This window comes from Triticum aestivum, chromosome 7B (genome assembly GCF_018294505.1).
Source record: "Triticum aestivum cultivar Chinese Spring chromosome 7B, IWGSC CS RefSeq v2.1, whole genome shotgun sequence".
NCBI lineage: Eukaryota > Viridiplantae > Streptophyta > Magnoliopsida > Poales > Poaceae > Triticum > Triticum aestivum.
In genome coordinates, this window is record NC_057813.1 from 171,460,222 (window position 1) to 171,484,165 (window position 23,944).

General features: G+C 47.5%; 1 pseudogene; it reads left to right on the forward strand.

The window, feature by feature from the left end:
- Window positions 1–743: 743 nt before the first annotated feature.
- On the forward strand, window positions 744–1,874 carry LOC123161714 (26.2 kDa heat shock protein, mitochondrial-like; annotated as a pseudogene).
- The last annotated feature ends 22,070 nt before the right edge of the window (window positions 1,875–23,944 follow it).

A 23,944-nucleotide genomic window follows, 5' to 3' on the forward strand; every position in this document is an offset into this window, starting at 1 on the left:
CCCAGCTCGAGTGATAAGCTGCAGCGAACCGGTACGCTTGATCACTTGGCGGTGGCATGCAGCTGTAATTCCAGTCAACTCTCGCTCCTTTGATTTTTGAGAGCAGCAGATGTCTAGCTCCTCAGCTCCTCGTAAAATACAGTACGCTTCGCTCCCAGCTCTTTTTTCTTTAACTCCGGGAGTTAACCCGTTCGGCACAGCTCCAAAGCTGGAGTTGATGGAGTTGGGAGCTGGAGAGCAACCGAACAGGCTCTAAACACTGTTATCATTCGCAAAAAATAACTAAACACTGTTATTACTTACTCCCTCCGTTCCAAAATAGATGACTCAACTTTGTACTAACTCTAGTATAAAGTTGAGTCATCTATTTTGGAACGGAGGGAGTACTTATTAGGTTGACAATGTATTGGCATAAGCAATGCGCATGTCTGTTGCTTCCATGTGAGTCCACCAAACGGTAGGAATTCTTCTTGGCAAAAGTAGTCCAACTCTGAAAAGCAAATCAGTCGTGTCCGACGTAGCTTTGCAGATCAAAAGCTAGCACCATCCATGTCGCCCTAATCGTATAGTATCAAGCAGCACGAATCGTAAAGCTATAGCCTCCAGATCTTGCTGGAAGGCTCGAGAGCCCAGCCGATCCGTCCAGAACCTTCTAAACCCGTTTCCCCATCCCCTCCCCCAAGAAAGCTCCCCGCTCCCGGTTTACAAAACCCCCTCCATTTCCCACCCCGTCTCGCTCACCACAAGAATCCAAAATCATCACGCAGAAGAGAGAGAGAGAGGGGGGGAAAGGAGAGAGAAAGAGAAAGAAGAGAGAGAGAGAGAGAGAGAGAGAGACCATGGCTTCCGCCGTCGCTTGCAAGGCCGCCGCGCCGGCCGGCCTCCTCAAGTCCGGTGCTCCCGTGGCCTTCTGCGCGCCCCACTCCCCCGCCGTCAACGCCGCCCGCCGCCCGTACAACACCCAGGTCAAGGAGGTCAACCGCTACGACGACGACGACGACGACTACAGCGGCCGCGACCTCGTCATCCCCAGCTTCTTCTCGCAGGGTATGCATCCGTTCCGTTCCCCACCTGTGGCGCCCCGTTTCTTTGCGTTCGTTCTCAAGTCTCAACATCGCGAGTCAAATCAACCTTCTGATGAGCTTTTGCCGTCCTTGATGTTGATTCTGCAGACGTGCTCGACCCGCTCGGCGCGCCGACCAGCATGGCCCGTCTGCTGTCTATGATGGAGGACGTTGCAACTCAGACCGGCCTCTCCTCCACTGCCGGGGCGTCGCGGCTCGGACGCTGGGTGGCCAAGGAGGACGACGACGCGGTGTACCTCAAGGTGCCGATGCCCGGGCTGACCAAGGAGCACGTGACGGTGCGCGCGGACAAGAACATCCTGGTGATCAAGGGCGAGGGCGAGAAGCAGCCCTGGGACGGCGACGACGACTCCGCGGTGCCGAGGTAGAACCGCCACATCGAGATGCCCGCTGACGCGTACAAGTTGGACAAGATCAAGGCCGAGATGAAGAATGGCGTGCTCTGGGTGACCCTGCTCAAGGTGAAGGAGGACGAGCGCAAGGACGTGTTCCATGTCAAGGTCGAGTAGGTAGTGGTAGTGGTAGTGCTCATGCAGGATGGCCGGCGCGAGAGTGTGAGAGACGCCTTGTTGATCTGGTCATGTTTGGTGTCTTTCTTCCTTGTTTTGCTTCATTGATCGTCTTGGATCGAGTTGGTAGTGGTCTGGTGGTGAAGTTGGTCGCGAAGCCTGTTATTTTCCTCTAGTTTGGCATATGACGAACTTACATTGGTGGTGAAATTGGTCATGAAATTCTGTTGATTTCCTCAATTTGGCATATGATGAACTGATTTGGTAGTGAATTTGGTCATGAAAGCTTGTTGATCTCCTTAAGTGTGGCGTGCTGGACTAATTTAGTGGTAAAATTGGTCGTGAACTTTGTTGATTGTCTCAAATTTGGCCTGATGAGCTGCATTGATTATCTTAAGCTAGTCTCGCCTGTCTATCCTTTCTCGTTCTTGATCTGTATTGCTTTAAGCTTTCTGTAAAAAGCTGGGATTCATGCCTACTCTCTGAGAAATTGATTGAACTCCTCGAGTTTGACGTCATGGAGTTGGTGAACGGGCAGTTACTGATTGATGATTTTTGCTTGCTTTTCCGTCATGGAGTCTGTTAATTTTTGCTTGCTTTTTCCTTGAGTTTAACTTCTTGTAAGAACTGTAAATATTCCAGTTTGTAGTTGTCACATGAGATAGGCGTTAGTTTCTTTATCTGCTGCTTCGTTGATTTTCTCAAGTTTAATGTGATTAACTGATTTTTTATGTGGTTAACTGATTTGTTGGTTCCCTGAATGTTTTGTGTTTCTCCTCTGTGTTTACTTCTCGTAAGAACAGTAACCCGTTTCAGTATGTAGTTGTAGCGTTATCGTGCGAACAGCCATATGGGAGTTGCGGTTCCCTGAATGTTTTGTTTATCTCATGCTTTGTGATTTTACTTTACTTTCTGTTTTATGCTTTGTGATTTTCTAGCTGACAAGTTGACCAGAATTGCGGTATGCAGGATGAAAAGGCAACTACTCAATGCACACAAAGAAAACTTCTGTTCCAATAATTGGTTTTCAGTTTTACCCCAAAAATGTTTTCGGGATGCTTAGTTTTGCCTTTCTTCTATTAAATCATTGCGCTTTGGTCGTGTGCGTGAGATACATTCTAAGGTTTTTCTCTTGGGTAGTCATTGCATGGGCCTTATGAACATGTCACAAGTGGGATCCACCTAAAAGGAAAAAAAAGAAGGAAAAAAGGTGAATAAATTGTCGCTCACCGTCCACTTGATCCTCTTTCGTCCTCCTTTCGGCTAGCACGGTGAGCTCGTCGCCTCTGCCATGGCCCTCCTTTCTACCTCCACACTGCCCACTTGTCTCGAAGTCTATGCTCGACCCTATAGTCCAAACGAGTGTCGACAACCACATAATCTGACGACTCTTCATTCGGCCCATGAGGAGGTGCAACGACAACACGGAGCAAGCCCCATCCAGAGTCACCCTGCGGTAGCTTGCCTAGGCGATGAGTCCAGACATGGAGGATAGCTCGTGACTCCATCAACAAGAAGAGAAGGGAGAGGTGTGTGTTACTGGTCTACCTTCTTTGTCGCTGCCGCTACAAAATGAAAGAAGATTTTACTAGCACCTTGAGTTACCTCAACATCCTAACCTAAACAGCAACGGTAATATGCTTCATGGCCAATCATGGTACAAATGCGAGCGGGGCCTCCTCTCAACATTCACGAAGGCTATTAACTTGAACATAAGAACAATATATGTGATCACTTAATGGAAATTAATTCTTATCGCGTTCATCCATATTCCCGAGAATAAGTACAACTACTCAAACATAATGGCGGGAAACATAGAGGAGAGGGTCAAGTTACAAGCCGACATCGGGCCTGGGAAGAGAGAAGGCATGGCGTCGCTGGTGGAGATGATGGTGACGAAGGCAACGTCGATGGAGATGGCGGTGATGGAGGCGGCACGGTGGAGATGGCACTGGCCTAAAGGCCGGTGCGTGTGGTGGCAGAGGCTCCCCTTCTTACTTCTTGTATTCACCCTTGTTATTCTATCGAGGTCGGTTTGGAGTAGCAATGGAGGTGTTGTGATTTGATCTTGGATGAATGAGGGCCTCATGCCAACAGCTAGGGTTGAAGGTATATATAAGGGGTTTCTTCGGTTATCCTCCGTAGATGTGAGTTCCTCCTCCTTCATCCAAGGGCTGTAGGGGAGCCAAATCCTCTTTCAAAACTGTAACACCGTTGTAATTAAGCTACAATGATTTCCCTCTAATTATGCCAAGTCATCATTGTTTTGCAAAGCTTAATTGACACTTGTCCTAAATAACAAACAAATTCAAATTCAAATTATTGCAAGGAAAAAATATTATTTCTTCAAATAGAGAAACAAAAATGTCGATAATATTACAAATAATCCCTAAATAATTATGTTAAGGAAAACAAAACCACCCAATTACCCAAATTTACCCTAGCATCGATTAAACAGGGCCAACAAAAACTATTTAAGCCAATTAAATATATGAAAAATTAAACGTTTGCAAATGACCTGAAACTTTGTGTGCCTTCTCAAAATGTTGCATTGTAATTAGATGACAAGTTTCATAGTATTTAACTAAATGCATTTAGTGGCTTAACTAAATGTAAAACAGAAAAGAAAACAGAAAAAAGAAAAAGGAAAGGAAATAACCTACTGCACTAGTAGGCCTTGAGTGCACACCACCCCCCTTCTTCCTCCTGTTCACCGAGGTTCGTTGGACGCGTCCGCGGTGTCCTGGGCACCGATAGCCACGTGGCAGCCATCCACAGTCTCCCCGCGTGGATAACGTCATCCCCGTAACCGTTGGTCATGCTGGGCGTTCGGGTTTACCCAAAATTCGGGTCAGTTATATCGGTTTATAAGATTTTGGGTTTTCAAAATCAATACCCGAAATTTGTCTAATTGTTTTATACCTGACAATTCGGGTATCCGCAAAATCAGGTTCGGGTAATCCTGAATTGCCCGAAATAAATACAAGAACAGAAGAACCATGGTGCATCGCGACGCGAGGAGGCACAGTGTGCAGCGGCTGGAGTTTGGCTGGAGAAGGAAGTCGTCGGGCGAGGTGGACTACACCTACGGAGGAGGTGGAGCTTGCTTGCTGCAATCGCAAAGGACAACGGTTAGAGGCCAACCAACGCACGAGGTGCTCCCTGCAATGGTTGGTGTTGCAGCCGGGTGGTGTGCACACAGGTGCGTGGAGTCGGCACGTGGCTGGTCAAATATGGCGCGGAGTGGAGGCGTACGAGGGCAACTGCTGTCCGATCTAGTGCCCCGGTTTTTCGGGTTCAGGTAATTCGGGTTCGTGTTTTTTGGGTATCGGGTTTTATGCCCATCGTGACCCCCGGACAAACCCTAGGCCACTTCCTCCTCTCCTCTCTCCCCTCTCTCTCGATCTCGAGCCCTCCTGCCATCGTCGTCGCCATGGCTGAGGTCGTTATTGTGGCCACCGTCGTCCCCGCACCCTAGATCCTTGTTTGCGAGCTGCGACGTCATCCCCTACACCCTCTACATTGCCGACTTTGAGCTCTACACCACCACATCAACCAGATCGAGCTCTTCTCCTACGTTTGGTCGTCATAGTGAACAACTTCAACCCGTCACCGTTTGCTGCTCTGAAACCCCCAACAAGCAACCGTGACCTCCCTCGATGAGCGTCGAGTCTTCCACTCTGTTTCCCCCTTGATTCGTTGTCACTAGTCGCCGTTGCCATGCAGTCGTCACTTCTGTCCTTCTCAAAGTTGTATGACCATGCAGTCGTGCTCAGCGCACCTCCAGGAAGCCGAAGCCCCCTCTAGATCATCATCCCCTGCCTCCTAGTGCCGAACCTGAGCTTGCCCATGCTCCGACCGCCGCCTCTGCTCGACGCCGGTGTCGTTGCAGACCACCCCAGCCACCGTTGTTTGCTCTGTTGGACGCGCGCGAGCACCAGCGTTCAAACCCGCCTAGCCACGCTCCAAATGGTGGCCCATATCAAATTTCTGATGAAGTTCGGTGCTCGTCGCCAAAATTTTGGTCGCCAGGGCGCGCATCGCCGCCTTTGAACTCCGGCTGGGCCACTGACATGCGGGCTCGGGCCATTATATTAGGCACTAATCCAGCCACTAACATCCACTGACTTATGGCCCCACAACTATACAACTTAATTAACCCCTGAGACACTGACAATAGGGCTCCACCTCCCTATTTAATAACCTAAACACTATTAAAATAAGTAGTCATTGACCAGTGGGACCCGCTGGTCAAGTTTGACCAGTAATAGTCAAACTATTTTTTTGTTGACTGGGCTTCTGACTCAGCTTAGTGGACCCACTTGTCAGCCTCTCTAGCACTCAGCTGGGTGCACTTTCTGGGTACACTTAGCAATTTGTCCAATTATTATTGTGAATTAAAATAAATACTAAAATTCTAGAAATTCAATTAAACTTTGCAAACTCATAGAAAATTATCTATAACCGAGATGAAAATAATTTATACATGAAAACTGATCAAAAAAATAAAATAAGGAATCTAAATATGCCATTTGCAGGCATGACAAACCACTCTAATATGATGAATCATGATATTTTGCATCCAGATCAATACATGAATAGTGTTTAAATTTGGGGAATATTTCCCCACTTCAATTAAAATGTCTAATAATGCATGAGAGCACATCATCATCACATTTTTCCATGACATGCATTTTGTGCTGCATTTCATTGCTGCTATTTATTTTGTTCCTGCACCTGCTTCTTCTAGGCAAGCAAACCCCCTTGATCAATCTGATATCGCCAATTCTTTCTCTCTACTTCCTGTATTAGGTATTGTCACCACTATTGTGTAGTAGATCCTACTAAGATGCATAGCCTGATTTTGCCACTAGATATAAATGCTTTACCTGTTAGCCTAGCATGCCTAGCTTAGCTATGCTGGTATTCCATTAGTTAGCCCTACGCCCTTCTTCGTGTTGCTATGCTAGATTATTGGGTTGTGATCCCCTTTGGGCGACGATCACCGATATGCTTTACACTACTACATTACAACGTTACATTTATGTTTGATATGGGATTGAAGCGAAGGTGGTACCATACCGTAAGAGATGGACTTGAGTCCCGAAAAAAAAGATGGACTTGAGTCCCGATAGCTCCTGAGTGATGCGTACGGGAACCCAACAGATATCCACAGGATGATGGTGAGGCTGGTACCATCCCCGCATGTTTAAAGTTGGCAAAAATGACAAGGTAGGAAGAGACCATCCAGGATGAGGTGGGCCTGGGCATTAGTCGTTGATGACGGATAATAAAATAATACCACTAACGGGATTTGGGTATTTGAACTAAGACTGACACTGACTTATACGCACTAACCGTTGCATGGGATAATGGTTTATGGGGCCATCAGCGTGGTTTAGTTCCTAACGAAAGCTCTGTCAGATGTCCAATTCAAAGAGGCGGCACAGTAGAAAACAGATATCCTCCAGATGAGGTGAGGCTACAACTCTGCTCGCAATGTGCAGGATCATTAATGGTGAGCGACCGAATAGTCCTTTGTGCTTAGGATGTAGACCGGCGTGTGACCTCTCTAGAGACCTGAGGTAGGACTTCAGCTTGTCGATTCTCTGAGGTCGGGCATGACCCGCAACAAGGTGTGTCCTACTAGGGAAATTGAGCATATCGGGTTATGTGGTGCACCCCTGCAGGAAAGAAAAAACTATTCAGATAGCCGCGTCCACAGTAACGGATGGTTGGAGATGTATCCCGATCTTATACTAATTGAACCAGATACTTGATAAAACACACCCACCTTATATGTCTATACAAGTTGAACTAGATACTAAGTATGATACAACAACTCAATAAATATGGAATGCCCATGGATCTTTTCTCGTAAGGAGCCGAGGAAGCATTTCAGGGTATGGTATTATTGTATTATCGACTTATACTTGTGTATGCTTGTACTCTTTATTTGTTGTAAGAAGCTTCGTTCCTCTTCTAATGCTCCAAGATGATGGCACTTGTGATACATGGAGCTTTTCCTCCTTTATTCTAGCATTTCTGCAATTTAGTCCACATATATTACCTCACTCTTTGATACCAATACATATGTAGTATAGATCTGATGTATGTCTTGAGATTACTTTGGACGAGTACGCATTGCTTCTTTTCTATTCTTTTCCTTCAACCTGGTTGCTACATTCAGATGGTAGCACTGAGGATGGAGGTGGTTCCGAGGGTTCTTACTACGTGGAGATAGACGCCGACGAGTAGTTTTGAGGTCCCAGGCAGGAGGCATGCGCCTTTTGATCTAGTGTCGTTGTTATGCTCCTCGTTTCGTAAGGTCAAACTTGTTTGACTTGTGAGTACCGGACTTAACTTGCTATATGTGGTGTTGTATTATGTGTCCTCGTGGCCTTGGTTTGTGGTACATCTCCAACGTATCTATAATTTTTTATTGTTTCATGCTGTTATATTATCGTTCTTGGATGTTTTATAATGATTTTATATTATTTTTTGGTACTAACCTATTGACATAGTGCCAAGTGCCAGTTACTGTTTCTGCATGTTTTTTACATCACAGGAAATCAATACCAAACGGAGTCCAAACGCAGCGAAACTTTTTGTGGATTTTTTTGGACCAAAAGACAACCAATGGGCCAACGAAGCACCTGGGGGGAGCTCCGAGGGGAGCACAACCCACCAGGGCGCGCCAAGAGGCCCAGGCGCGCCCTGGTGGGTTGTGCCCACCTCAGGTGCCCCTGGACCGCCTCTTTACTCTATAAATACCACAATATTCTAGAAACCCTAGGGGAGTATGAAAGGATCGAGATGGACCTAGAGGGGGGTGAATAGGTACAATTACAAATTTTAATTATTACTTAGCAATTTTAGGCAATAATGCGGAATATGAAAGTGAGCCTAACAATTGCAAGTGTGATGCTAAGGGCTAAGCAAGACAAACAAGTAACACAAGTATGTAAGTAAGCAAGCACAATATGATATAAGTAAGAGCTAAGAGACAAGTAACCACAAGTAGAGAGTTAGAGTTAGGGATAACCGCAACTCCAGGAGACGAGGATGTATGCCGATGTTCACATCCTTGGAGGGAAGCTACGTCACCATTAGAGAGGTGGATGTTACCACGAAGGCACACAAACGCCATGAAGGCTCACCCTATTCTCCCTTTGAGACAACACCACGGAGGCGTTTCTCAACCACTAGTGGTAGACCTTGGGGTGGTCTCCAAACCCTCACAAACTTTTTCGAGGGTAATCACAAAGGTCGATTCCTCTCCGAAAGACTCCTACTGCCTAGGAGTCTCCAACCTCCAAGAGTAATAAGAACGATGAGGAAAAAGCTGAAGACTTGCTCAAATCACGAATTCCTCTGGTGCAAAGAAAGGGGAAGGAGTGGATCTATCACTTGATCGGACAACTTCTCTCAAATCCCTTGGGGATCTAAGATTTCGTGTGGAGAAGTGAGAGAGAGAGAGAGTGAAATGTGTTCTAGGGTTTGTTCAAAGTGAATGGTCAAACCTCTACCATGGGGAAGAAGGTCTATATATAGTGCGAGCACAAATATGGCCGTTGTAGTGTAATAGAACGGGCAGGCCGGACATCCGGGCTAGGGGCCGGACATCCAGCCTAGCAAGTTACGAGGAACACAACAGAAGCAGAACAGAAAATAGAGGGGCCAGACATCCGGGGACAAAGGCCAGACATCCGGCGTATCAGGAAGGCCCGGACATCCGGCAGATGGCCGGACATCCGGCGCGATCACTAAAAGGTTACAGAACCTCATTTTTGGCATGGTTAGTAGAGGCCGGACATCCGAGATAGGGCCCGGACATCCGGCGCATCAGGAAGGCCCGGACATCCGCCATGGAACCTGAAACCTTCTGGACATGAAGAGGGATAAGGCCGGACATACAGGGCAAGAGCCAGATATCCGGGGGGCGGCCTGGACATCCTGCATGAGGCCCGAACATCCGGCACTCCCGGGGGCAGAATAAGCCAGAGAGTAGTGATAGATCAAATGAATTATGGAAAGGAGATATGTTTTCCAGAGCAAGTCTTTTACTAACCCTATCGATCCCCTCTTAATAGTGCGGGATCCTATACTCAAGGAAACAAAATATGAAATCATTTTAATACTTCATCCTTGAGTGAAACCACTTCTATGCTCTTGAGCCACACACTTTGATGCATCGGGGACCAACACCTGATATTTACTTGACAGCCATTGTTAGTCCCCTACATGTATATTGTCATCAACAACAAATCATGATGTAAAGGCATGATTGAACTTTTGATCTCCCCCTTTTTGTTTGTTGATGACAATCATACATGTAGTATCAGAGATGCAATAAACAATTTTAGCATTGACAATCATGAGAGCAAATGTACAAAATATGTCTATGTTTCTATTTACTTTTGGCTCCCCCTCATTGTGTGCATGATATGAATATGTTAGAATGCACAACAAGAGATATAAATGTGAGAGACATGCACATATGAAACTACCATAACGCATAGACTACAAACATTTCATAGCCACAAGATAATAACATAAGTACCATAAGTACCATAGGTTCATAGACACAAGATAATAACGTAAGTACCATAAGTACCATAGGTTCATAGCCACAAGATAATAACATAAGTACCATAAGTACCATAGGTAGCAACATAATATCATAGTCTCACAATAACAAGTTTGAATATAGCTAACACATCATAGCATGACCATACTAAGATACTACTTCTGCCCCTTTGACAGCAACAAGTAAAAAGAGGCGAAGAACTAAACAGACTCTGTCACTCCTGGCGGAAGTCATCAGCATCATCAAAGAACTCGGGGTACTCGACATGAGAAGGGAATCCGAATGTGGAAGAGGACGGAGCTTCGGGAATCGGATCGTCATCACTCACAGGACTCCCACGATCACGAATGTGTTGCTTGAGGTGATTCTTGGAGATGATGAGGCACTTCTGAACATCATGATTCTGCTGAGAACTGAAAGTAATTGCCTTCATGATAGCAGACTGAGCCTTACCCAAGAATGAGGCAAAATAGCTGTCGGTGTCAAAACCGGCGGATCTTGGGTAGGGGGTCCCGAACTGTGCATCTAGGCGGATGGTAACAGGAGACAAGGGACACGATGTTTTTACCCAGGTTCGGGCCCTCTCGATGGAGGTAAAACCCTACTCCTGCTTGATTAATATTGATGATATGGGTAGTACAAGAGTAGATCTACCATGAGATCAGAGAGGCTAAACCCTAGAAGCTAGCCTATGGTATGATTGTTGTTCGTCCTACGGACTAAAACCCTCCGGTTTATATAGACACCGGAGAGGGCTAGGGTTACACAGAGTCGGTTACAATGGGAGGAGATCTACATATCCGTATCGCCAAGCTTGCCTTCCACGCCAAGGAAAGTCCCATCCGGACACGGGATGAAGTCTTCAATCTTGTATGTTCATAGTCCAGGAGTCCGGCCAAAGGTCATAGTCCGGCCATCCGGACACCCCCTAATCTGGGACTCCCTCAGTAGCCCCCGAACCAGGCTTCAATGACGATGAGTCCGGCACACAGATTTGTCTTCGGCATTGCAAGGTGGGTTCTTCTTCAAATTCCATATACCTGTTGAATAATGTCCAGCTTCTGGTGAATGTTGCGCTTCTTGCCTTCTGCGCCCAATTATGGCCATCTTCCATGTGTCAAACGAATGCGAAAAGCCAGGGTGTTTTTTGCAGGGGAAGTCCTTGAGGCAGAGGGCCGAGCCCGCGGCGGCTAGCCAACAAGGGCCATCGAGGCCCAGCGGGCTAAAAAGAAGTGCGGACCGGATCGAGACGCCGGTGCAATGGTACGACATGCAATTTTAATGCCCAGGGTTTATGCCCTCAAGGCATACTAACGCTCATGCTCTCTTCAGGAAGAAGAGCGCCCACCGGGCTATATTCACCGGCCAGGCTTCAAGGCCGGGTCCGGAAGCGGAGGCGAACACGGGGCGCGCACCGGACGCTCCTTGGACAGAGGGTGCGGACGGGCTGTCTGCCACCAATTCCGAGGTGGAGAGTGCCATGAACCACAGGCGTCGCCGGACTGTTCTTCGTGACGCTTGTTTTTCCCAAGAGGCGTTGGACGCCTTTAATATGGGAGATGCGTACCTCCGTGCCGCTCAAAATGGTCTAGGCAGAGCCACAGAGCAGTATGTAAAAGACATACGGGTGAGAAAATTTGATGGTTATATATGTCAGTAGCCCCCGAGACTTGAAACAGTTAGAATAACTGATTTAAGGATCATTTGTTATGCAGGATCTTACAGAAAAGAATACCCAACTGTCCCAGGAGCTGGAAGAGTGCAAAGCCCAACTTGAGGCCGCACTAGCCGCAAAGGGAAGGCCAAGGAGACCCCCTCTAGTAATATATGCGTCGAAAGATAAGTATGTTGTGAAGTGCGGCATGTGTGCAATTCTGACAATAAGAGTGCAGATGGCGCCGGAGTGGATCCGGACAAGCAGCAACTCTTGCGCAAGTTAAAGGCCGGCGAGAGCGTGCTTACGAGGGTGAGGCAAGAGAAGAACAAGCTTCAAGATGCCAACACCCAGCTAGGCGAGGAACTAAAGGATGTTCGTGCTCAGCTGTCGGACTCTGTAAAGGAGAATCAGTGGCTTCGACGCGACATTTTTAGTAAGTGCTTGAACGAACTTTCGAAAAAGAGTTCGACGAGGAAGTCGATTGACAGAGATATGTCTGTAGGTATGCTAACAGGTCGACCTGCAGAGGAAATGCCCGTTTCTACGGGTGACCTTCTTCCCGAGCTATCACAACTGCACGAACGAGTTCGGCAGGTGATGCAAGGCGTCGCCCAGGCTTTGTGGCCATCCGTCTCCATGCCCGAAGGCCTTGGAGAGCTTGCAGAGAAGCTGAAGGGAGCGCAGCGGCGCTTCCGATTATGGAAGATATCGGCCTGCCGTCAAGGCGCCAGGGAGGCCTGGGCCATGGTGAAGACGCGGTACACGAAGGCTGACCCAAACCACATGGCCGAGGTCGGACCTGTGGGGCCCGATGGGAAGGAGATCCTTGTCAGTTTAGTGTACGGCTAGGTAGAGCTGGCCACCAAGTATTCCCAACAGGACTGTAAATTAGACAGCCTGTTGGATGGTATCGAAGAAGAATATACCCAGTAAAATTTACTATGTAATTTAAGATGACATGTGAAATGCCTTCTAGCCGGATTGTAGATCGTTTGTCATTGCAAACCTTTTCGCTTTGACCTCTGGACCCAATAGTCCGGAGTGTGTCCGAATACCCTCTCGGTTATGTAAGAACTGGGGCATGCGTGGAGACTAGGCGTAGGGGTCATTAGTGCTTTAACAGACAAGTGCCCAACTAGTTATCTTATATTACATGGTTAGTAAGAAACATCTTCCAGGGAGAATAGTTTCGTTAGGGGTTCCTTTCCCTGGGAGGCATGCCCTAAAGTGCATGTCCGGACTGCGAAAAAAGCAGAAAAGCGTCTGGGGGTGGATAAATAAATGAGTGAGAAATCATCTTTTAGTTCACCGACCGACTATTCCCTTAAGAACGCTAGCTTTCGGCTTCACCCAGTCTGAGGTACACATCCGGCTGACCCGGCAGTAACAATCGCAGAGGTGCTCCCTTTACCACCTAGCCGAACAATCGGGAACGTAGGGGTAAGCACAGGAGCCAGGCAACCCAGCTTGGCCAAAACTTAAGTCATATCGATGCATATAATGGTGAATAAAAGGTACATGCGGAAGTGTGACAGATGTGTTGGGCATGAGGCCCGTATAAACAAGCTTCTGATAAAGAACCCCCAGGTATAATGAGCGCGAGTAGCGCGTCAATTGTGTGCGAACAATGCTCAAGCGAGCCCTTAAAGGCTTGTAAGAGAAAGGGAGGGAGAAGGAGAGAAATATTAAGATAGCTAATGTGTAAAAAATAGAAAGAGGAAGGAGACGAACACAGAGTCTGGCGCTAGGCGTAGAATCTCCGTAGCTGTGCTGCGTTCCATGGGTTCGGCTCGAGTCGGTTATCCGATGCATTTCGCAGACGGTACGCTCCACCAGTCAGGACTTGGTCGATTATGAAAGGACCTTCCCATTTGGGCTTGAGTTTGTCCTTTTTCTTGTCCGGCAGGTATAGAACTAATTCGCCAACATTGTAAGTTTTGGCCCGTACTTCTCTGCTTTGATATCTTCGAGCCTGCTGTTGATAGAATGCGGAACGGGCTTTTGCCACGTCGCGCTCCTCCTCCAATGCGTCCAAACTGTCCTGCCGATCGAGTTTGGCTTCTCTTTCTTCGTACATGCACACGCGAGGTGAGTCATGAATTATGTCGCAGGGCAGGACTGCCTCTGCGCCGTATACCATAAAGAATGGTGTGAATCCGGTAGTGCGATTCGGCGTGGTCCGCAGCCCCCAGAGTACAGAGTCGAGCTCCTCTACCCAGTGCGTGTTAGATTCCTTGAGGGACCGCACTAATCTGGGTTTGATACCGCTCATGATTAGACCATTTGCTCGCTTGACTTGACCGTTAGTTTGTGGGTGATGAACTGAAGCGTAGTTGAGCTTGATGCCCATGTTTTTGCACCAGAGTTTAACCTCGTTGGCCATAAAGTTCATGCCATTGTCAGTGATGATGCTGTGGGGGATGCCGTAATGGTGTACGACCCCTGATATGAAGTCTATCACCGGTCCGGATTCGGCCGTCTTAACAGGCTTGGCCTCTATCCATTTGGTGAATTTTTCCACCATGACCAGTAGGTATTTTTGCTTGTGGGTTCCTCCTTTAAGGGGTCCAACCATGTCAAGCCCCCAGACCGCAAGGGGCCAGGTGATGGGTATAGTTTGGAGGGCGGTGGGTGGCTTGTGGCTTTGGTTAGCAAATAATTGGCAACTGACGCATCGTTGGACTAAGTCCTGAGCATCTGCCCGGGCCGTCGGCCAATAAAATCCAGTACGGAAGGCCTTGCTTACAAGGGCCCGGGCTGCGGCGTGGTACCCGCCGAGTCCGGCATGAATTTCAGCCAGAAGGTTCTGCCCTTCCTCTTCGGAGATACACCTTTGAAGGACTCCGGTGGTGCTTTTCTTATAAAGCTCTCCTTCGTGGACTTTATAGGATTTAGATCACCGCACTATGCAGCGTGCCTCGTTTTGGTCCTCAGGGAGTCCCTGCCTAGTTAAGTAGGCTAAGAATGGTTCTGTCCACGGGGCAATGACCGCCATTATTACGTGGGCTGAGGATGTTACTTCGTTGGCAGAGCCTCCCGTTGTGTCAGAATGTTCGGTGTTAGGTGGTGCGGCTGGGTCCGGGTTGTTATTTCCGGATTCCCCTTCCCATTATACGGATGGCTTGAATAGCCTCTCCAAGAAAATTTTGGGGTGGACTGCATCACGCTTTGCGCCGATGCGTGCCAAGACGTCTGCTGCTTGATTGTTTTCCCGGGCTATATGGTGAAATTCGAGCCCTTCGAACCGAGCTGACATTTTTAGGACGGCGTTGCGATAAGCTGCCATTTTCGGATCCTTAGCATCAAAATCTCCATTTATTTGGGATATCGTGAGGTTCGAATCCCCACGCACCTCTAGGCGTTGGATGCCCATGGAGACTGCCATCCGGAGACCGTGTAGAAGGGCCTCGTATTCAGCTGCATTGTTAGAGTCCGTATACATTATCTGGAGTACATATTGAACGGTATCTCCTGTTGGGGACGTCAGAACGACGCCAGCCCCCAGACCCGCTAACATTTTGGAGCCGTCGAAGTGCATGAATCCAGTTGGAATATGTGCCGTACTCTTTAGGGAGTTCGGCTTCAGTCCATTCGGCGACAAAGTCAGCCAAAACTTGCGACTTGATAGCTCGCCGTGGCTTATAGGTTATGTCGAACGGGAGGAGCTCAATGGCCCATTTGGTAATCTGGCCCATCGCGTCGCGGTTGTTTATAATGTCGTTAAGAGGTACTTCGGAGGCTATTGTTATTGAACACTCTTGAAAGTAGTGTCGTAGCTTCCGAGATGCCATGAACACCGCGTACGCTATCTTTTGATAATGCGGGTACCGTGACTTGCATGGAGTGAGGACAGTGGACACGTAGTAAACTGGTTTTTGAAGGGGGAATTTGTGTCCGTCCGTTTCTCATTCGACGACGAGCACTGCGCTTACAACTTGATGTGTTGCCGCAATGTATAATAGCATTGGTTCGCCAATGTTGGGCGCGACCAGGACTGGGTTTGTTGCCAATATGGCTTTTATTTCTTCGAGTCCGGCCGTGGCGGCATCCGTCCACTCGAAGTGTTCGGTGCGTTGGAGGAGGCGATAAAGGGGTAATGCCTTTTCTCCCAAGCGGGAGATGAAGCGGCTTAGAGCCGCCACACATCCAATCAATTTTTGTATTTGCTTGAGGTCATTTGGAATATCCAATTGTGACAGAGCTCGGATCTTGGCTGGGTTTGCTTCAATTCCTCTACCGGATACAATGAAGCCCAAGAGCTTTCCGGCTGGCACGCCGAAAACGCATTTTTCTGGGTTAAGCTTGATGTCATATGTTCGGAGGCTATCGAATGTGTGCCTCAAGTCGTCTACTAGAGTTTCGACATGCTTGGTTTTGACGACCACGTCATCTACGTATGCTTCAACTGTTTTTCCGATCTGGTTTGCCAGACATGTATGAATCATGCGCTGATATGTTGCACCGGCGTTTTTGAGCCCAAAGGGCATTGTGTTGAAGCAGAATGGGCCATATGGGGTGATGAATGCCGTTGAGGCTTGGTCTGGCTCTGCCATCTTAATTTGATGGTAGCCGGAGTATGCGTCGAGAAAACACAATGAATCGTGTCCTGCGGTAGCGTCGATGATTTGATCGATGTGGGGGAGGGGGAAGGGATCCTTTGGGCAAGCCTTGTTGAGGTCCTTGAAATCGATGCATAGGCGCCAGGATTTGTCCTTCTTTGGTACCATCACCAGGTTCGCTAGCTAGTCCGGATGTTTTATATCTCTGATGAATCCGGCCTCCAGTAGTTTGGCTAGCTCCTCTCCCATGGCTTGTCTCTTAGGTTCAAAGAAACGCCGAAGAGCCTGCTTAACAGGCTTGAATCCTTTTAGGATATTTAGGCTGTGCTCGGCTAGCGTGCGTGGGATTCCTGGCATGTCTGAAGGGTGCCACGCAAAAATGTCCAAATTTTCGCTAGGAATTCTCGTAGTGCAGCGTGTACATCAGGGTTTAATTGCGCCCCAATGGAGGCCTTTTTTGTAGGGTCCGTTGGATGGACTTGGAATTTGACTATTTCGTCCGCCGGCTTAAAGGAGGTGGACTTGGATCTTTTATCGAGTATCACGTCGTCCCTGTTCACCGTGGAGCGCAGCGCAGTCAGTTCTTCGGCCGCTAGGGCTTCGGATAGTGCCTCAAGGGCTAGTGCGGCTGTCTTGTTTTCGGCGCGGAGTGCTATGTCCGGGTCACTAGCAAGAGTGATGATTCCGTTGGGTCCGGGCATTTTGAGCTTCATGTACCCGTAATGGGGTATAGCTTGAAAAATTGTGAATGCATCTCGCCCTAGCAGAGCGTGGTATCCGCTACTGAACGGGGCCACTTGAAATGTGACCTCCTCAGACCTGTAATTATCCGGCGTGCCGAACACCACATCCAGTGTGATTTTTCCTGTACAGCACGCTTCCCAACTGGGGATTATGCCTCTAAAGGTTGTGTTGCTTCGCTCAATGCGGTTCCAGTCTATTTCCATTTTTCGAAGGGTTTCCTCGTAAATGAGGTTCAATCCGCTGCCACCGTCCATGAGTACCTTGGTCAGTCGAAAGCTGTCCACTATTGGACTGAGGACCAATGCGGCTGGTGCTTGGGCTGTTCGAAATTTAGGTTCATCATTGACATTAAAGGTAATAGCCGTGTCACTCCATGGGTTTATTGTTGCTACCTGGTAGACTTCGGTAAGGTTGCGGAGTGTTCGTTTCCGCATATTGTTTGATGCGAAAGTCTCGAAGACTGTTGATACCGTACTGGTATTCCTGGGCTGGTGCTCTGCGGATTCTTGGGTTAGAAGCTCCTCGCCACTTCTAGCCACCTGCCGGAGTATCCAACATGCCCTAAGGCTATGAGTTGGTGTGGCGCCCTCTGTACTATGAATTTTACAGGGTCCATTGAGCCATCCCTCCAGTACGGTTCCGTACCCTACAGAGGGTTTTTGCTTTTTTTTGTTTGCCCAGGTGCCTGGCGATAATGCACCCTTTTATTTTGGACTGGGGTTGTATTCAGGGCCGGATTGTCCCAGAATTTTATTTCGGTTTTCCGAACGCTTTCCGTCGCATAGTACTTTCGTACTATGGATGCTAAGTCGGCGAAGCATGTAATTTCACGGCGACTTATGGCGTTGAGGATTCCGATGTCCGTGCAATTATTCTAGAAGAATGAAATTGCATCCTCCTCGCGGCAGTCCTCTATCCTGTTCATAACCAGGAGGAATCTGGCCCAGTAATGGTGTACTGTTTCTGTGGGCTCTTGCCGAATTTTGGATAGATCCCTTATATCTGGGTGGGCGGGTGGATTTAAATCCGAAACCTCGCCCGGTTTGAGACCCGAGGGCCAAGGAGTTTTCGAACTCGGAAGCTTGGGTTCTTGGATGTTGTTCAATGAATCTAGCCCGCTGTCTGACTTTAGGTTCAGGGTTTGAGTGACGTCCTCCCCTCCGCGGGTATCCGGCTTGGAGGGATCGGGAATCCGGACATAACTAGTCCTTAAGATGGGTGATGTTTTGCCGCATTGTTCCTCCACCACTGCGACGTGGTGGGTGACCTGGGGAGAGTTAATCTCTCTCAGATTGGGTTTAAGCCCAATCTGATCGTAGTCTGTAGCGACTCTCAGGGCGGCGATGCGATCCAAGAGCTCGTTTAAGGAAGAGAGCTCCATCGAATCTAACTGCTCGACGAGTTCTGAGTTGACGTGGAGATTGCTTTCGATGACCCGAGAAGTCATCGTCGGCGCGGCGGCCGAACAGGCGGCCATAAGAAATCCGCCTAGCCGGAGAGTTTGGCCGATAGCCAAAGCTCCTTTAGCAACAGCGCCGTCCTTACAGACGGGACGAGGCATCCTTCCTGATGGCGACGGCACAGTGGAACTCTCAATGAATGCACCAATATCGGTGTCACAACCGGCGGATCTTGGGTAGGGGGTCCCGAACTGTGCGTCTAGGCGAATGGTAACAGGAGACAAGGGACACGATGTTTTTACCCAGGTTTGGGCCCTCTCGATGGAGGTAAAACCCTACTCCTACTTGATTAATATTGATGATACGGGTAGTACAAGAGTAGATCTACCACGAGATCAGAGAGGCTAAACCCTAGAAGCTAGCCTATGGTATGATTGTTGTTCTTCCTACGGACTAAAACCCTCCGGTTTATATAGACACCGGAGAGGGCTAGGGTTACACAGAGTCGGTTACAATGGGAGGAGATCTACATATCCGTATCGCCAAGCTTGCCTTCCACACCAAGGAAAGTCCCATCCGGACACGGGACAAAGTCTTCAATCTTGTATGTTCATAGTCCAGGAGTCCGGCCAAAGGTCATAGTCCGGCCATCCGGACACCCCCTAATCCGGGACTCCCTCAACAACCATGAGGAGCGGTAGAGGAAGATGGAGCAGAGGAACCAGTGGGCTGAGTCCCACTAGCAGACCTCCTAGGCTGAGTAGGAGCAGCGGGCTGAGTCTTATCCAGCACGCGCATATGAGGAGGAGGCGTCCAAATGGAGTGCACACCGGTCTTAACCACCTCAAAGGGAGTAGTGTGATCAATTAGAGCCTGAATAAATGGAGCTTGAGGGAACTAGCGCGACTGAATGAAGTTGCAAAGACGGATCTCATGCCAAATGAAATGGGCTGTGTCCAGAGGCATAGTGGGTTTGTCATGCATACAAACCATCAAGTCAATATAGTAGTTGCGAGCCCTTGGGCAATCTCCCTTCTTAGGATAGAGGGTGTGAAGCACACACTGATAGAGGATGTACTAAGGAGCATGGAAGATGGATACCTCATTGAGTGGATATCCACGTTCCTCTTCAGTGACCTGAGAGGTAGGCTTCAAAGAGGCAAGCAAGCATCAATCCCTTTGGGCTTATACTCTGGATCCATACTGTGAATGCAATGTCCAACTCCAGAGAGGCCCAAAATTTGAACAAACTGATCATAGGTGATACTCAGTGTAGTATCATCGGTCATCCATGTGAGAGTGTTGTCCGGACCAAAGGAACAAGTGGCATAGAACTTTAGAATGGCAGCTTCATTCCAATCACACATGAAGGTCATTGCAGGACCTAGAGTCATATCATCAATGATCTTGACCGGGTTGTTAGGGAACATGGCAGGATGATCACGCAGGAATTTGAGATCCAAGTATTTGTGAGGAGCAAGTCCTCGCCCATGGACGAAACTGGAATATAGATCAACGTGTTTTGAGAATCTTGAGCAACTCCGGCAACACCACTAACATCATCTGGATCGGATTCTTCTTGAGCAACCATTGCTTTCCCATCTCTCTTCTTGAGCTTGGAGTTCAGAGTATTTGGCAACTTCTTCTTGGGAAAGGTGTTGGGAAACCTTGCTTTATCTTTTCTCTTCTCATAAGGACACTCATTGGAGAAGTGGTTGGTTTCTTCACAGTTGTAGCATTTTCTCACTTTCTTCTTCTGGAATCTTCCTTTGAATTTTCCCGCGCTAAACTTCTGGACAAAGAGAGCCATGTCTTCATATGAAGGGCCCTCATCAGATTCAATATCATCACCATCTTCATAATCATCTTCTTCTTCTTCACTTTGCTTTTCTTCACATACATGCTTGGCCTTCAATGCAAGATTGATTTTGGATGTTGAGGTACCATGCATGGCAAGATGTTTTGTAGAATTTGCCTTTGACTCTTCAAATAGTTGGAAGGTGGATATGATGTCATCCAGAGTCATTTACTTGAATCCATGGTGTTGTCTTATGTCCCACACCATTTGATGATGATACGGAGCAAGAGTGTGAAGTAACTTATCCACGAGAAATCTCTTAGTCAAGTTGAATCCATCTTGTGTCTTGTCACATTCGCATGACTCGATGTTGGCAGAGAGAGTAATGAGACGCTCAAGAAGTTTCTTGGGATATTCACCTTTCTCCATACAAAAGTTTTGCAATTGCCCCTTGGCAATTTCATATTGAGCAAGCCGGAGAGTGGATGTACCAGTCTTGGTTCTCACAATGGTATCCCATAATTCCTTGGCACTTGTGACATGTATGTATGGTCTCCTTTGCTTGTCGTTCTTATGCATATGGTTGTTGTGTCATTGAGATTCTTGTCATATATCTCTCTTGGTGTAAGATTCTTTGGGTCAACAGCTTGGTAGCCATACTCCAAGATCTCCAACATCTAATAATTTCCATATCGAAAATGATCCTGCATAGCAACTCTCCACAAAGCAAAATCTGTAGTTTCATCAAGTAAAGTAGGTTCGCCTTGAGGGTTATACTTAGGTTTATCTATTTGAGGTCTTGCATAAAGCCAAGGAACACTGGAGTGTTCATTGCTAGGAGGTTGTTGGCCAATTGAAGGAGTAGGCACAGCTGGCCTCGAGGCCGCACCACCAGAAAGTGGTGTAAGCATCGTGGTTAGTCTGGCTAGCCTCATTTGGACCAAGGCCTCAAGAGAGGCATCATGCTCCTCCTTTTTCTTAGCAAGAGCTTGTTCCAGATCCTCTGAAGTGAAGGACTTGGCTTCCATGGAAGCCGCGCCCATATTCTTCGGATCTGCAACAAGGGGAGTCCCATCAGGTTCATCTTGCTCTAGGGCGGTTAAGCCACAAGAATAGAGCATGAGGCTCTGATACCAATTGAAAGGATCGAGATTGACCTAGAGGGGAGTGAATAGGTACAATTACAAATTTTAATTATTATTAGCAATTTTAGCAATAATTCGGAATATGAAAGTGAGCCTAACAATTGCAAGTGTGATGCTAAGGACTAAGCAAGACAAACAAATAAGACAAGTATGTAAGTAAGCAAGCACAATATGATTTATGTAAGAGCTAAGAGACAAGTAACCACAAGTAGAGACCTACGGTTAGGGATAACCACAACTCTGGGAGACGAGGATGTATGCCGATGTTCACTTCCTTGGAGGGAAGCTACATCACTGTTAGAGAGGTGGATGTTACCATGAAGGCACACAAACGCCATGAAGGCTCACCCTATTCTCCCTTTGGGACAACACCACGGAGGCGTTTCTCAAGCACTAGTGGTAGACCTTGGGGTGGTCTCCAGACCCTCACAAACTTTTCCGAGGGTAATCACAAAGGTCGATTCCTCTACGAAAGACTCCTACCGCCTAGGAGTCTCCAACCTCCAAGAGTAACAAGAACAATGGGAAAAAAGCTCAAGACTTGCTCAAATCGCGAATTCCTCTAGTACAAAGAAGGGGAAGGAGTGGTCTATCACTTGATCAGACAACTTCTCTCAAATCCCTTGGGGATCTAAGATTTGGTGTGGAGAAGTGAGAGAGAGAGTGAAATGTGTTCTAGGGTTTGTTCAAAGTGAATGGTCAACCCTCTCCCGTGGGGAAGAAGGGCTATATATAGTGCAAGCTCAAATATGGCCGTTATAGTGTAAGAGAACGGGCAGGCCGGACATCCGGGCTAGGGGCCGGACAGCCGGCCTGGCAAGTTAAAAGGAACAAAGTAGAAGCAGAACAAAAAATAGAGGGGCCAGACATCCGGGGGCGAAGCCCGGACATCCGGCGTATCAGGAAGGCCCGGACATCCGGTAGATGGCCGGACATCCGGTGCGATCCCTAAAAGGTTACATAACCTCATCTGTTCCACGGTTAGTAGAGGCCGGACATCCGGGATAGGGCCCGGACATTCGGGGAAACCCGGACATCTCGCGTGGAACCAGAAACCTTCTGGACATGAAGAGGGCTAAGGCTGGACATCCGGGGCATGAGACGGATATCTGGGGGGTGGCCCGGATATCCGGCACTCCCGGGGGCAGAATAAGCCAGAGAGTAGTGATAGATCAAATGAGTTATGGAAAGGAGATATTTTGGCAAGAGCAAGTCTTTTACTAACCCTATCGATCCCCTCTTAATAGTGCGGGATCCTATACTCAAGGAAACAAAATATGAAATCATTTTAATACTTCATCCTTGAGTGAAACCACTTTGTATGCTCTTGATCCACACACTTTGATGCACCGGGGACCAACACCCGAGATTTACTTGACAGCCATTGTTAGTCCCCTACATGTATATTGTCATCAACAACAAAACATGATGTAAAGGCATGATTGCACCTTCGGAGTCGATGAAAGTCAATTCCAGCCGCCGCAGAGTCCAGAACCACTAGATCCAATCTAGACACTATCACAGAGGGGTTCACCACTTCCATTGGTGCCTCTCCGATGATGTGTGAGTTGGAGATGATGGCTTCCTCTCTCTCGTATGATTCTCAATACAATTGTCTCTTGGAGATCCATATGATGTAACTCTTTTTGCGGTGTGTTTGTTGGGATCAGATGAAGTTTGAGTTTATGATTAGATCTATCTTTTTATCCATGAAAGTTATTTGAATCTTCCTTGATCTCTTGTAGGCATGATTTCTTATAGCCTCGTATTTCTTCTCCGATATTTGGGTTTGATTAGGCCAACTTGATCTATTTATCTTGCAATGGGAAGACGTGCTTTCTAGTGGGTTCGATCTTACGGTGCTTTATCCCAGTGACAGAAGGGGAACCGACACGTATGTATCGTTGCTACTAAGGATAAAACGATGGGGTCTATTTCTACATAAATAGATCTTATCTACATAGTGTCATCGTTCTTAGTGCATTACTCCGTTTCTCCTTGAACTTAATACATTAGATGCATGCTGGATAGCGGTCGATATGTGGAGTAATAGTAGTAGATGCAGGCAGGAGTCGGTCTAATAATCTTGGACGTGATGCCTATATAATGATCATTGCCTAGATATCATCCTGATTATTTGAAGTTCTATCAATTTCCCAAAAGTAATTTGTTTACCCACCATTTGCTATTTCTCTCGAGAGAAGCCACTAGTGAAACCTACGGCCCCTGAATCTCTTTCTCATATTATTTGCCTTTGCGATCTATTTTATTTGCCTTTTATTTTCAGATCTATTAAACCAAAAGTACAAATATACCTTGCAGCAATTTATTCTTATTTATTTTATTTGGCGTTCGATCTATCAATCTACTACAATTTATTCACGTCTGTATGACAATTTCTAGCGCTGTTACCCGAAAGGGAATGACAACCCCTTTAATACATCGGGTTGCGAGTAT